This window comes from Sciurus vulgaris (assembly GCF_902686455.1).
Source record: "Sciurus vulgaris genome assembly, chromosome: 2".
Classification (NCBI taxonomy): Eukaryota; Metazoa; Chordata; class Mammalia; order Rodentia; family Sciuridae; genus Sciurus; species Sciurus vulgaris.
This window is the reverse complement of record NC_136462.1, coordinates 106,247,681-106,263,038: the sequence shown is the minus strand read 5'-3', so window position 1 is coordinate 106,263,038 and position 15,358 is coordinate 106,247,681. Positions and strand designations below refer to the sequence as shown.

The 15,358-nt window shown below is 41.1% G+C and overlaps 1 long non-coding RNA gene across 1 annotated transcript; it reads left to right on the top strand.

Moving 5' to 3' along the window:
• The first annotated feature begins 236 nt into the window (after positions 1-236).
• On the top strand, positions 237-10,880 carry LOC306653085. Its single transcript, XR_013761631.1, has 4 exons — positions 237-413; positions 4,509-5,022; positions 5,247-6,513; positions 8,568-10,880. It is a non-coding gene; the product is annotated as an uncharacterized lncRNA (long non-coding RNA).
• Positions 10,881-15,358: the final 4,478 nt, after the last annotated feature.

The window sequence follows — 15,358 nt, the reverse complement described above, 5'->3', positions numbered from 1 at the left end:
AAGGCAGGGGAACCAACCCTCTACAGGTCTCACATTCTCTACCACCCATGATATGGCCTCCCCAGGCTCAGTTTCTGAGTGATCATGGCAGCCTATTCTGTTTCCTGACCCTCTTCAGCTGTCAGGTGAGTTTCCAGATTCAAAGGGAAAGTGAGTTGCACTTCCTTCCGTATCTCTGGCTTGAAGTCTTTGGGTACAATCTTCTCTGTGCCCAACATTATCCTAGTTATCCTAGCCACATGGTAGGTGCTTGTCAGGATAGTGTGACAATATTTGCTATGATCTTCTGGATTCCCACAGCAGCAAACTGCAACATGGTTTCCTCAAGATGCCTTCTGCCTGGGCTCTCCACTAACCAGTCAAGCACAGAGCACTTTTCAGACAGGCACCACGCAGCCTCTGGTTCAACTAAGGTCAGATTGCTTCTCTGTTCTACAGGTTTTCCCATGCCAAATCTGTCCACTGTGTTTCTCTCTCTGCTTGAGTTATTCCCCACTCCCTCCACGGTGAACTGTGACTTGGCTCCAATATACTTTGTTTCTTTGTTCAGGCACCCAAATTTCTAAGTTTCTAAAAGTCCCTAACTATTCAACATTGAATTTCAGTGAATTCCCTCTTTCATTCACCTCTCTGAGAAGCTGTATTCTTGCTGCTTGAATCCTGAGCTAGGGGCAGCCTTTCTCTAACCTGCTATCTTGAATCTCCTGAACAGAGTAGTTTTCATTGGGTTTCTCTGATAGGCATCCCACTCAGTGGCCCAGGAAACTCAATGAAATCCCCAAACCTTCCCTTGGGGCTGAATAAATGAATGCTCTTCAGAGGGCCTGGAATTTAAAAGCTGTTTTTGTATACAGTGCTGGGTTCTCCTTCCTAGATGGCAGACAGGATGAACGTCAATTCTAGGATGAGCAGATATGCCCCGGGTGTCTCTGGGATGACCTAATTGTAGTGGGACTGGCACCTATTATTGATCAGTCAGTGCTCATGTTTGGTGTTTAAATATTTTGAAAGTCATGACTAATACTAAGAAGTCTTTGTTCTTAATGGTTCACCCTAGTACATGACCTTAAATGCCTGCCTACTTTTCATAAATGTTCTTAGGCCCCTTAGAGGATTATCAAATTATAGGCAGAAAAGTTATAGGTATAAAATGAGTCAAAATATGTAGCATACTTAGCACATTGGGAGGACTTAGGAAATATTTCCTGGTGGCTCAGTTAATGTGGTTTGAAAACTTTTCATCACAAAGGAATTTTTTTTTATTATTTTATCTCCACGTACCCCAATTAAAGAACCAATACAAAAACACAAGAATGGGTCTATCAGTGGGGATGGGGTTATCCATCTTAAAAATTTTATTCACTTTTAGAAAAGAGCTGAGATTTTTTTCATGATTTTTCCTACTTTAGAATATTTACCTTCAGCTTCTCAGAAAGTGTGTGTGTGTGTGTGTGTGTGTGTGTGTGTGTGTGTGTGTTACTTTGAGATAGACCATATTTGCTTAACATTTTGCATTTGTGAAAGACTTTTAAGTTATTGTTATTTCAAAGAACTGATCTCCCTGGATCTCAGTGTACCTTGCTAGGACACAAATGGAAGTTTCCATCAAGTCTAATCTACTTAGTGACATGTCTCTGAGATCTCATCTATCTAACAAGATTTTCACCCTAACTCTAGATATAGTAAACTTGCATTTTTATCATACCTGTTAGTAATTATAAATGCACTGCATTATTTCTTTTCTGGTTCTAAGACCTACTTGGCAAATGTATTAGTTCATATGATCTGACACTTTGTACCTTGGGAAAAAGAGAAAAAGCTTTTTCCTATAACCACTCAATCCCCCTTTTCCCTCACTAGGGAAGTTTTGAATCTTTGGGTTCTAATTTTGTTCCTTCATCATTTGGGCCCATCTTTGTTAATGAAACCCTCTGCCTTCATTCATTTCCAGCTACTTTTAATCTCTCCTAGAGTTTAGGAGACTTAAAACAAAACTCCCTGCTTTGTGTTAGGAGGTCACCAGAACCTTTGTTATTATCTCAATTTGAATCTCCCTCTCAGAAAAGTGATCACAAAAGAAGTCTGGTAGAGACTGACTCACTCAATGACTTTGGAACTCTTGGCTCTCCCTTAAGCTTTCTGTTAGCTGAATCTTTAGATTTCAGATGTACAGTTTCACATTTCTTTTTAAAGTGAGTAGAACCCATTAAGAATCTTCAGTAAACTATTTTCTTTAGTCAGAAAATGGATGACATCATTTATGAGTATGTCTATACACTACTGCCAACTCAACTTTAAGATCAGAATATAAAGAGCACAATGTTAGAGAAGGAAGGAAATCAAAGATCATCCAGATTTAATCTCTCACTTAACAAATCAGGAAACTGAAAAGGAGGTGATTTAGTTTAAATTTATTTATTTATTTATTTACTTACTTACTTACTTGTTGTTGCCTCTTTAAAAAAAAGAAGTTTTATGTTTTTTTAAACTAAGTAATTGTATAAAGAATTAAGAAATAAAATCATGATAAAAAAGCTCATGATGAAAACAGTTCCCTGAACAACCCCAAACCAGCTGCTGCTTTTTCTGAAAGTTACTTTTGCATGTTTAAATAATATGTATATATTGAAAGTATAAAATATTCAAGTGTTATTAGGGATGAGGATTTAATATTTCTCTTTCCTCATCCTTTCCCCAAAATCTTATCAGACTTTTAATTGTATAAATAATGTTTATAGCATAATAACAATGTAAATATTGTCCACTACTGAATCCATTAGAATATTGTGATTATATATCCTTTCTTGTATAGCCTTTCATCATTCCTTGGGTTAATAATGACCTGATTGTATCTTTCTGCAGATACTCCACCATATTATCTATCATATCACTCTTTCTGTTGGGTCCACTTTTTCCTAGACACTTCTTTGTGAATTTCCATTTCTTCCTGCACCATTATGGGTTTTGTGACCCTAGTTCTGTCACATAGTTATTTACTTGGTATCTTCTTTTAATAGCTTTTCCAGGTTGAATTTGTATTTCTGGAATGCCATGTTTTCCTGTCTTGATTTACTTCTTTGCTTTGTGGATGTATATCCTCCATATCCTCCAGTCGCTCCCTCCCTCCCTCTCCTGCTCCCTCCCTCCTGCCCGCCTCCCCTCTTTCTCTCTCTCTTTCTCTCCTTCCTTCCTTCCTCTCTCCTTCCCTCCCTCCCTCCCTTTTCTTCCTTCCTTCCTTCCTTCCTTCCTTCCTTCCTTCCTTCCTTCCTTCTTTCCCTCCTTCCTTACCAGGGATTGAACCCAGGGGTTCTTTTCCACTGAGGCAACACCCCGAGCCCTTGGGTTATGTTTTATTTTGAGACAGGCCCTCACTAAGTTGTTATGACTGGCTTTGAACTCAAGATCCTCCTGTCTCAGTCTCCCAAGTCACTGGGATTACAGGCATGCGGCACCAGGCCAGGCACCTTTAGTCACTTTCTAAGAAAGAAAGATCAATTCTCAGGGTCCAAACACATTTGCAAAAAGTCTCTATTCTACTTTTATACTTGATTCACAATTTGTATGTCAAATTCTAGGTTGAAAAGTTATTTTCTGCCAGATTTTGAAGGTATTTCTTCCTTATTTCCTAGCTTGAGAAGACAAACACCATTTTAATTCTTATTGTGCCGAGTCGCTTCCCTGAAAGCTTTTAGAATCATCTTTTAATTTCTGGTATCGCATGTTGTTTCGTCTTAAAAGGTCCTCCTCCTCCTCCTCCTCCTCCTCCTCCTTCTTCTTTGTTGTTGTTGATCATTCAGTGGGCCTTTGATATTGAGCGTACTGACATCAGGACCCAGATTCAAAACCTGATTCTCAGTTACCAGCTACAATACTGTTTAAGTTACTAAGCTTCTCTGCTAGTATCTCTGTAAAATCAGGAGGAACGTCATGAAATTTCTGTGAGGATTTAAATAAGAAATACAAACATAGCATTTAGAATAGTGTTTGTCATATGGTAGCATCTCAATATAAGTATTTGCTGTATTGACATAGTCATTATTAGCACTCCATTCTGTGAACTCAGAACATAGCAGAGTGTGTGATCCTTATTATGAGCTTCCTGGATTGCCCTGGCTGCCACATCCAAATGGCCCTCCATCTGGTATATCTGCATTTTTGAAGGACACAGAGAAAAGATTTCGCTCTTTCTTGAGTTCTGACTTTTCCAACACCACTGTGGAGCTCTGCCATTTTGGCTAGCCAGGTACACTGTGGCAGCTGCTCTAATACTTGATGTCATCCAAAAACACGATTCAACAGAACCCTCACACACCTATTATTTAGCTCCTGATCCAGATGCTCCAAGTTCCTACTGAGGCATGGGTCCACTCAGCTCCCAGACATGCATGCTTGCTCCCTAAGTAAGGTTGTAGACATTGTAAGCAGTCATGCTAGCATATTGGGGTGCCATTAGTCTGAGTCCATTAGTTGGTTACTGCTGCAGCAACTGGATCTGATTTCCTTGGTAGGCTCTGGAAGAACCAGATGGAACAGTCAAGAAGAGCAGGAAAGGGAAGGTAAATTCCTATATGGCAAGTTGGACAGATGGAAATGAAAGTCAGGAGGTAAGTTCTTCCCATTTCCTCACAGTTGGACTAGAAGGAAAAGAAACTAAAAAGCAATTACCCATACTTGCTCTAATCCATGAACAGTTTGGAAGTACCCCCTCTTATATTCATCTCCCCTCTTTCTATGCCTTACTACTCTTTCCCCTCATTCCTGCTCCTTGATTGCATTTTCCAATTAAGAATTCTTTCTCCTCTTTGGGGGAAAGGAAGGGTATGTAATGTCATTTCATATATTTGAAGATACTAGTTAGAATTATTAAAGTCCCCTCACCCTCCTCCATATATGACATTATCACCTATTCATCTAGTTTTTCTTTTTTGGTTTGATTTTGCTTTGTTTTCCTTTGGTCTCCTTGGCGGGGATGGCGTTTAGAGGAGGATGGGAAATTCCCTGTCATGGCTGAGACTTTCTGCAGTAAGACCATGGCACAAATAAGCTGATGGGGAGTTGTGTGGGGTAGTTGGGCAGGATGATGGGCAGAACAGCTTGACAGCCATTGCTGTGGAGTCCAGCATTTCTTCTCCTGACCCCTGGGCTCTCTCACTTTCTCCTCCGCCCTAGGGTATGGCTCATGTTCCTTTGCCTTGATAACAGTGATCTTCTTTCCTTCTCATGGTTCTTTACTTTTTGTTTTCCAGGTATAGTGTTTCCAGATCCAGTAAGTAAAGATACAGGATGCCCCGTTAAATCTGAATTTCAGATAGGCAACTCATAATATTTTTAGGCTAGGTATATCCCATGCAGTATTTGGAACAAACTTACATTAAGAATGTTTCTTGTCTGTCTGAAATTGAAACTTCTCTGGACATCCTATATTTTATCTGACAACTCTATCCAGGTGGCCCCGCTCTTATTCTTTGCCAATCAAGGTAGATCTCAGTCAGGCGAGGCAGTCAGTAGCACAAAAGGGCCTTGTCTTCCCAGGATTTCTTTTCTTAAAGGGACCCGCAGCTATTCACATAACATATGGCAGCCTAACACCCGTACACTCGTAAATCAGCCTGCTTATTCATTGTCAAGTTAGGAACTCAACCATATTTCTCGGCTGACTTCATTCCCTGCCTTCAGAGTCAATAAATAAACATGTAGTTCCTTATGTAGTGTTTGTGCCTTTGTGTCATCTTTGTTCATTGTCCTTCCCTCTCCAGGCCTCAGTGCTCAGAAGTGCCCCTCCCCTGCTGCCTCGGTCCCCACACAGCACACAAGATGGCTCTGTGTGAGATACTTCCATGGTTGGCATCTCTGTTTTATGCTTTGGAGAACATTATCATACTCTCTTGCTTTCTTTATCCATAGACACTGGCAGGTGTGTGGAGCAGGATTTGTTAAGTGCTATGTGCTTGAGAACATGAACTTGAGAAAGAATATTTGTCCTAAAGAAAAGCTAAACTGAACCAACTGCCTGCAAGAATACAGGAAATGAATATAATGAACATAAACCGGTCAGGAAAGCAATCACAAAATAGCATTAACATTTTTATCTAGTCCCTGCAGAGTTGTCTTTTTTTAGATCATTTTCTCAAAGATATTTTTCTTTTCAAGTTATAAACCTATATGGTTATTTCACTGGAAACCTGCTGTCAAGAATTCCGCCTGCTACATTCCCGAGGAGACCCAAGGGTTAGCTACAACCTGAGCCTTGCTAAGCAGGTCCTTTCTGGGAGCCTCCAACCTCTGCTCAGGGTCACATCCTCTGTCAGCTGGGGCTCGTTTCTCTCACGCTTCTCTGTCACCCAGCACCCTCACTGGAGACCTCAAGAGTCAGCTTCAGCCTCGCAAGAAGTTGGCATGATAAACCCAGAGACTTCTGAAAGGCTCTGTTTCCCAACATGACTGGCCACCTGCTCCCTATTGTTAATTCATTAGCATAGACATTTATGCACTGACGGTGCTTCCTGCCTCCAGGTAAGATGCAAAGCACAATCCTAACTGAGCATCCAAGACTCAACAGTAAAGCGGGGTTTCTCTTTGTGAGATTTGAGGGGCTCGTCACTGGGAGGGGCATTTGGCCTTATTTTTCCTAATGGAAAGGAGTCTTGGAGCAGGAGGTCTGAAATAGGTCTTTAAGTTTGCTTGGGACATGGAGGTTTTCCCAGATGCAGGACTTTTGGTGCTAGCAACGGGACAGTGTTGGGCACACCAGGAGAGTTGGTCACCCTCCAAATGCCTCCTGCTTCTATCCTTCCTTTTACCACCTTTATGCTGACAGAGCAGCAGAGACTAGGAGAGCTCGTATTCTGAAACTGAGCTTTGGAAGTTTATCCTAAACACAGTTGAGAGATCTTGTGGGTTTCACATTAAAGCAGCATAAAGATCCAGTAATTTTTCTTTGAAGGTATTTGTAAGAAAAAATTTAGAGATTGAAAGAAAAGATGTCAAACCCCTCGAAAAAGAGAGCTATTTAAAATGTTTGTACATAGCTGTATTACCTTTTGCTATTTAAGTAAATGTTTCTAGTACATAAAAAAATAAATTAATTAAAAAAAAATAGAAAGATCGTGATTACAAATCCGTGGGGTTTGAATCCAGAGCCACAATCTGTAATTTTAGCAAAACCGGCATCTGTTTGGACTTCACGGTCCGTGGCACTCTTTCGCCACCTGGTGGCAGTGTATCTAAATTAAATCCTGCCTTTCTCCCTCTCTTTTTGTGTGATATGAACCTTGTGTTAACAATTGAATATTAGAAACCAAATCATAAAGATATCAGCCTGTTTCATATAATAATATTGTTGTTGTTTGGACTGTAGGGTCAATTTGGGTCAAACGCTATGTCTTCATATTTGCATTCTCTTTCCTCTTGTGAAATACTATGGAATACCTTAATATCTTAGAGAAGATAAGAATATTGTAAGCAAACACCATGAAGGACATGACTTGTGAAAATATCATGTGCATATATTTTATTAGATTATAATAATCAAATAAAACTTGTAAGAAACTTATATATGGTTCATCATATCCATAATCACACTGAATTCTGCAGTTACTAGGAATAGGCACAAGGTGCCTTCTGCAGGCACAAGGATTAGGCGTTTATTGGGATTGCTTTTACAGAAGGAAATGGGAGGATTTCTTATATTTTAAAATTTTTCTTCTTATTTATTAATTTTCCAGCATGTGAATAATTGCTAACATTCATGAGTTGTTTTATCATCAGCATACTTGGTGGAAACAGAAAACACAAATCTCCATCTGCATTTTGCTCCTTCTTTAGGGAAACTCATTTTACTTCCCTAAGGCTAGGTTTCCAGGTCTACAAAATTGAGATAATTATATGTCATCAGGTTAGGATAACAGACAGGGCTTCTGTGTGTATGGGTGTTCTGTTGCCTGCCTTGGGGCATTTTCATTGCATGCAAACCAAAGACAAAGATTCCAGATCCTACTTCCTGGCCCCTGGCTGCCTTCTACCCTCTATTTAGAGCTCAACTGAGTTTCCCTAGAATATGCCGAGAAATTCTAATTCTGTCTAAACCCATTAGTCTTCACCTCTGCCAGAATTTCCCCGAAGCAGCGCACCTCGCTCCACATACCCCCAGACTCGCTCCCTCAGATCAGATGGCCACCACCTGAGCTGGAGTAGAATGGGCAGCAGGTCTAGACTGGGTGTGGATCTGTGCCAAGGGATGGGATTCAGAGTTCTGTTACCCAGGAGTTTTGCCGCAGAGGGAAGGGAATAATTAAGGGAAATAGCAGGACTCAGAGGAAGGAGAGAGAAGAGGCGTGGCCTCAACCTCTTCCCAGGCTCTACTAGGTCTTGAGCTTTGAGAAAAAATAATTGTCCAGTCTTAGGAACAATCCAATTGCAGAGCAAGGAGAATCCCCTCTACCTTTTTTTTTTTTTTTTATAATCATACATTTACATAGGGCAATGTTGTTTGATTCATTCTGTTATTTTTTTCCCTTCTCCCCCACCACAATCCCCTCTTCCTTTATCTTTCTCCACTCCATTCCCAGCCCTGCTCTGTCTTCACCAAAAGAAAAGAAAGAAGGAAGGAAAGAAGGAAAGGGAGAGAGAGAAGAAAGAAAAAAAGAAGAAAGAAAGAAAGAAAGAAAGAGAGAGAGAGAAAGAAAGAAAGAAAGAAAGAAAGAAAGAAAGAAAGAAAGAAAGAAAGAAAGAAAGAAAGAAAAAAAGAAAGAAAAGGCAAGGCCACACAGGTTTGCAGAGAGAGGCACTTGGAACATACACATGGAGCATGGAACAGCTGCTTGACTGATACACCTCCGTGGAGAGGCCAGCCTTTCAATCCACTGAATTTAAGGTGTGAGCAGAGTTTGGGGGCACCCACAGGGCCCTTGGGAAGGGGTGGCAGAGTGAATTGAGCTGCAACAGGGAGAACATCTTGGAGACTGAATCCTGAGGAAGCAGAGCCCAGTCAGTGGAGAATGGAATGGGAGAAAATATGGCCCTCTCCCAGAAAGGCAAAGGCGGCGCCGCCATCAGGCCACGTTGCCCTTCCTTCACCTGCTCTTAGCAGCCCCCCCGCGCACAGAAGTCAAGAGTGGCTCTTCTTACAGGACTTGTCCAGCTTCAACCAAAAACCCACTTCGATGCCACACTCATCTTACCAACCTGATTTTATTTCCATCTTCATTTGGATTTCTAACTAAAACGGGAAACACACACATGCACACACCAGAGTCTCAAATCTTTTGGAAGGAAGTTGAGATTTCCAGAATTTGGGCTGTTTTATATGCATTCAGATTCAATGCTGTTTTTATGTTCTAATTGCTTCTGCCAACTTTCTCCTATATAAAAGATTTAGAAGTTACTTCCTTGCTTCTAATGTTATCCCCAGAGTTGGTGATGTAGCGTGACATCTGACAGGCTCCGCATGCCAGAAGGCTGCCTCCCAGGTAATCGAGGCTCCATTGCTACGATGGAGCTTGAACAGCTCCCAGATTTCCTCCAGAAAAGAAAAATCATTTCCATCTGCAGATAGTCCTGTTACCGAGGCTGGTGCTGCTGCCAGGACAACAGTGCACTTCGTGTTTTAGCCTTAATGAGCAAAATGCCAGTGTGCCCCTCCTGTCTGGAACCTAATCAATCACTGCACCTGCCCATGAGGACCTACAGCACTGCAGAGACGTAGTGGGTGGTTGTTCGTGCATTTGTGAAGGCGCGGTCCAGGCCCAGGCTCACTTTAACACATCTGTTGTTGGAGAGGGGCCCATTGGAGGCATCTGCCAGGGTACATCCACGTTCTCCAGGTGTACCTGGGGTGGAACTGTGATAGAACAGCCAAAGCACCTGGCCTGTCTCCTGCATGCCAGGCAGAAACTTTTCCGAGGTACAATTTGCCTACAGAAAATATTTTGCATGAGGTTTATCCTTTCTGTGCTTATGAAACCATAACTGGGGATAATGTCTACTATCTCATGGAACACCTTGCATATAAAACCCAACTGAAAATTTTTTTGTATGTGATTATTGCCAGAAAACACTTTGTCTCTATAGATAAAATTCTGGTGTGAAAAGGAAAATTAAAATTATCTAATCCGTCACAGTTTCCTCCAAGTCTTGAGTGCCAGACAGTTAAATAAACTGTCCAAATGTGCTCATCTGCTTAAGTCAGTACCTGAGATGTACTCTGTCTTTCAACTGTTTTTTTCCTTTTTATTTTTTAAACTGGACTGTCTGTCCATCCATCTGTCTGTCTATTCATCCAGACAGCCATTTTTGGGGGGAACTGAATTTTCATCTGTCTTAGGGCACAAGTTATTGACAGAAACAGGTATAAACTAAACTTAAAATTAATTCCCCAGGTTGTGGAAGAATTGGTCATTTCAAAATTGCAGTAATTTCTTCACATTTGTACATTTGAACATTTTGAAAATATTAGCTGGTGAAGCTAGTAGACCCAGAAATGCAAAATAAGGCCAACTTCTATTTTCTTTAGCAGGAGAGTTGCAAAAGAAGCCTGGGGAGCCGTGTAGAAAGAGGATGTGTCTGGTGGAACAAGGCAGCTGTGTCCTAAGCACTAATCCTGTGGCATGACCTTGGTTGTGTCCTGTAGTCAGGCTTCCAGCCCTTGTTTCTGGGCTGGCTCTTCTGCCTTCTAGTCAGTTCCATGAGTTTGCTGGTACCTTACCCATAGACTCTCTTTCTACCTACGTCCATCATATTGAGTTTCTAGTGCCTGCAACCAGGAACTCCAACTCATATATGCAGAAAATTAATTAGCTTAGTGATTCACTTACTACCAACATTTCCTGAGCAAAACAAGGTACATATTATTTTTCTTTATTTTATGGATGCAGAAATGAAAGCTCAGGGAATATTAGCTTTGAAAATAAATATTATAATCTAGTGTTTGGTATTTGAAGTGGTATTTGATGCTTCTCTGTGATCCCCTGCAGGCAGTGGAGTCGATATTTTGTCTCAAATCCTACAGAATTTAAAGACCTGATCACTGGGAAAATGCCCAAGTTCCACATCTCAGCAGTGACCTACCCAGTTGGAATTAGCCTCTTGTCCTGGAAGAAAGTGAGTATGATGCCCCAAAGACCCTCATCTGTAAGAACTGCATCGCCCAAGTGGAAGGAGGCTGGCATTTCTGGGCCTATTTTGAACAGCATCATGGAAAACTAAGGAAGTGGGTAGCTGGGTACCAGGGGGAACAAATTTGGAAGGTTTGCTACCATAAAGCACATGTCATGTCCATCATCTGAGCAAATAACTCTAGCTAGAACCCAGAGGAAGGACTTCACAAATTGAGTCCCCCGACACAAAGGTCTTTTCCCTTTGATATTTAAAGCCAAGCTAAAATCGTCTTCCCCTTCTAGGAAAAGAAAGAGAAATCAGGATCAGTAGTTTATAAAAGATAAAGTGTCCATTTCCCAAATTGTGGGGCAGGCAAATGGGGAGTGGATGGAACTGATTAATGCAGATGCCAGTTTAAGGCCATCCTGCTCACCGGAAAGCAGAAACTTTTCCGGCTTTGAAGTCTTTTGATAAGCGAAGGAAATGCCTCCCCTGTGTCCCTTGCTGTATGGTAGGAGTGGGAGATTAGATTAGGGAAACCATGAGATGCCCTTCCAGAGGAGAGGCCCTGGCCATGTTTGGAAGCACAGGTGCCACCAGTGGGTGGGTGAGGAGCAGGGGTGGGGTCGGGCAGGACCTTGGATTCAGGTTGTAGTTTAACAACCCACAAGTGAACCGTGGCACCGGGTAGAGCCGTTCCTCTTCTTGAGCCGACGCTCCCCTTGGCCTGTTTATGTACTTTTCTGCATGTTCTTTTAATGTGTTCGTTTCCAGTTCTCCATTCCTTTCCCACGACAATCCTGGCCACTTGTCATCTTCTCCATCTATAGGGAAGGTAAGGTAGCTTATTCCAGTGATGATTATGTCCCTTTTCAGTCCACACTGTGGGAAAGGCGAAGGCGGAGCTGGCCTCAGGGATTCGATACCACCAGCTCTCTCTCTTGGCCACTGTGTAGTGGCTCTGTCTCTCCTAGTACACAATCTAGTCAGCAGGGAAAGTGGTCGCAGCAGCCTTCAGACTCTTTTCCCCAGAGCTTTACTACAGTAAGACCTGAAAAGAACTTTTCTCTTTAGCTTTAGCTTTTAGAACTAATCCGTTCCTTGGAAAAGACTCTGATTGGCTTAGATTGGGATACATGTCTCTCCCCGGCCAAGCAACTGTGGCTAAAATAACCACAAGTTATCACAGAGGCCCTCTGACTTATTATAGTGTGGGGATGGGGAAGCAAAGAGTTCCTGTAAAGAAAGGGGCACTATTCCCGAAGAAGGGAGAGATACTTGGCTAATGAATATTTCTTGAGTACCTATTATGCACTAGACAGCATATTTAGAAGCAGGAGACAGAGCCAAAGTTGTTCTAAGAATAGAAGCTCCTTGGGAATTTTCAGAAATCTTGCAGGAAACTTTGGGTTTCTCCAGAGTGTGAAATGCAGCTTCACACCAATCTTATTCAGTTCACAAAGGGTTGAGATATCTTAACTGATAGCTTGGTTACATCATGTTCTAAATAAAACAAAAATAAAAGTAAAACACTATCTTTGATGGCAAGTAACTCTGAAGAGAGACTTTTTTCTCCCAGAAGGGGGTTTAACTAGCAGCCTTAGTGTTCCTAATAGATAAGTAAATTGACAAAAACTTAAAGGTAATATAATGTAGTACAGTGTAGTAGATATATTGTCAGAGATTTGTTATGTAGTTTTGATTCTGTTGATAATAAACTGTGTGACTTTGGTGCCTTGGGTGGGATTCTCCAAGAGGCAGACCAGGAGATGGATATTGTTATAGCTTGGATCTGGAATGTCCCCAGAATGCCCATGTTTTAAAAGGCTTAGTCCCCTGCTTGGCACTGTTAGGAAGCAGTAGAACCTTACAGAGGTTGGGCCTAGAGGGAGATCTCAGGTCATTGGGGAAATGCCTTTGAAGGGACTTTGGGACCCTAGACCCTCTCTCTTCCTCTTTCTCTTCTTGGCCACCATCAGGTGAGCAACTTCATTCCACACATGCACTCCCACCAGGATAGGCTGCCTTGCTACAGACCCAAAGTAATGTGACCAATAGATCATGGAACCTCCAAGACCAGGAGCCAAAGTGAACCTTTCCTCTTTTTAAGTTTGTTACCTCAAGTATTTGTTATCGTAATAGGAAGTTCACTAACAAGTACTTAAAAAAGAAAAAGAGGAGTACTGTTCAATATTTTAAGCATTAATGACCAAAACAGGTACTTATTGTACTAACACAGGTACTTATTGGTTTTTGTTTCCTGAAATCTTATTTTGTAAAATTGCCTTAGAAAATATCTGATGATACATGAAAAAGAATGAGGAAGACCTTTATGACTTGATTCGGAGCAACTCTTAGGAAATACTAAGTAAAAGAAGTGAGGTATAAAAAGGGTATAGGATAGGATATCCTTTGTCTAGAAAGAAGAGAACACATGTGCCTGTGTGTGTGTGTGTGTGTGTGTGTGTGCATGCACACACATGCGAGTACATGTATGTATGTGTGTATTTACAAAAAGAAACACAACAAGGAATATAAAACCTGCAGGCCAAGAGATGGGACAATGTGAAGGGATTGGGTGTGGGAACATGTGGATGTCTTATATACTTGGAAAATCAAATAAAATTAAAAGGGATGGAAAGAAGCAAAAACTAAAATTAAAATATAATAAAAACAAATGAAACCATATATTGTACTGGTAAAATAACCGCACAGAAAATAATTGATTTATATGAAATGTGAATATATGAAGTCTTGAGTATATGTAGTTCCTAGATTTTCTCACTGAGAATGACTTACAAATGGTGGCATCTAGGTAGATATATATAAACACTTCTCCATTAAAAGAAAATAAAAGGACTCTGAACAATGGCTCAATTCAGGTTTTATGGAAGGAGAATATACAGTGAATCAGAAATACTTTATAGTACCAGACACAAAGAGGATATCAAAAGCTAATGCATCTGTATAAAGAGGATACAGAATCCACCCAAAAGGGGATTCTAGCCAAATTTGGAACCTTTTGAACATTAAGAAGAATTTTAAAAATGTAATGTGACATATTAATTTAAAAAGGAATTCATGAGATCATAGAAATATGAGAAAGAATGTGAGAAAAGGGAGAAGGGAGAAGGGGCAGGGAGACAGAGACGACTCAAAAAAATAGAGAAGGAAAATTCATCTTTGTAGAAGAATGCTAGTGTAAGGCCCCCAAAAAGGAAACCCCAACTCTGTCCTATGGATCAACGGCAACCCCAATCAACCGCAGGAGGCGTCACTTGATGCAAACCGCAAGAGGTGTTTATTCCAGCGCGCTGGGACCCGACTCATGACTCACGCAGGAGTTCAGGAGTCAAGTTCCTAGCAGAAAATCTTGTAGGTTTATAAAGGCAGAAACCACACATTGGGAGGGGTCGCACATGAAAGGGGGAAAAGGGGAAAAAAAAGGAAAAATGGGGAACAAAGCTGCCGGGAAATTTCAAAGGGGGTCTGGGTTTGCTGATAACATACAACATGTTTCATAATGTTTTACAACAGGGCGTAGATTCTGGTCAATAGTTTCTGGTAATCCTACTGTTTGAGCACTATCTGGCTATCAGGCTCAATTTACTCTTTTACTCTCTGTTTGGGGCTGTTTCCTGGAACAGCTTTAAGGGCTTTGTTCCCATTACTGGGAGGGAGACCTTAGGGAGTTGAGATAAAACAGACAGCTTAAAAAAATGTCCATTCTTTCACTAGCAAATAAATACAGAAGGAAGGACAGAATGAGACATCTTCCCAACCCCAACATAGTGACAAGATTCAGGTAAGGATTTGCAATGGATATTTAAAGAGTTTGGTGATTAATTTTGGCTAATGGTCTGTTCATACAGATTCAAAGTACTGCCCCACAGATGATTGATAACAGCAGAAGGGAAAAGTATCTTTACTCTGGGTATATTTGACCATTGCCACCTTAGTGAGGATCAATCATCACTTATGCTGGGATACCCTGATTATGTGGCTCCTGGTGTGAAGTACACAGTGTGAAGTACACAAAATTGCCTGTGTAGTGTTCTTCCCAGAGATGTTTAATTTGAACCTGATTGTTTGCCAGAGCTAACTTTTATTCCACAGAAAGCACAGGGACAGAGGAACAAGTTAGATAAAACCACAAGGAAATAATCAATCTTTTTCAGGATGTTTGGAACATTCTATAAAATAACTGGACTCCTCAAAATGTCAATGTCAATAACTTAAAAAAGAAAAAAGAGGAGTGCTGTTC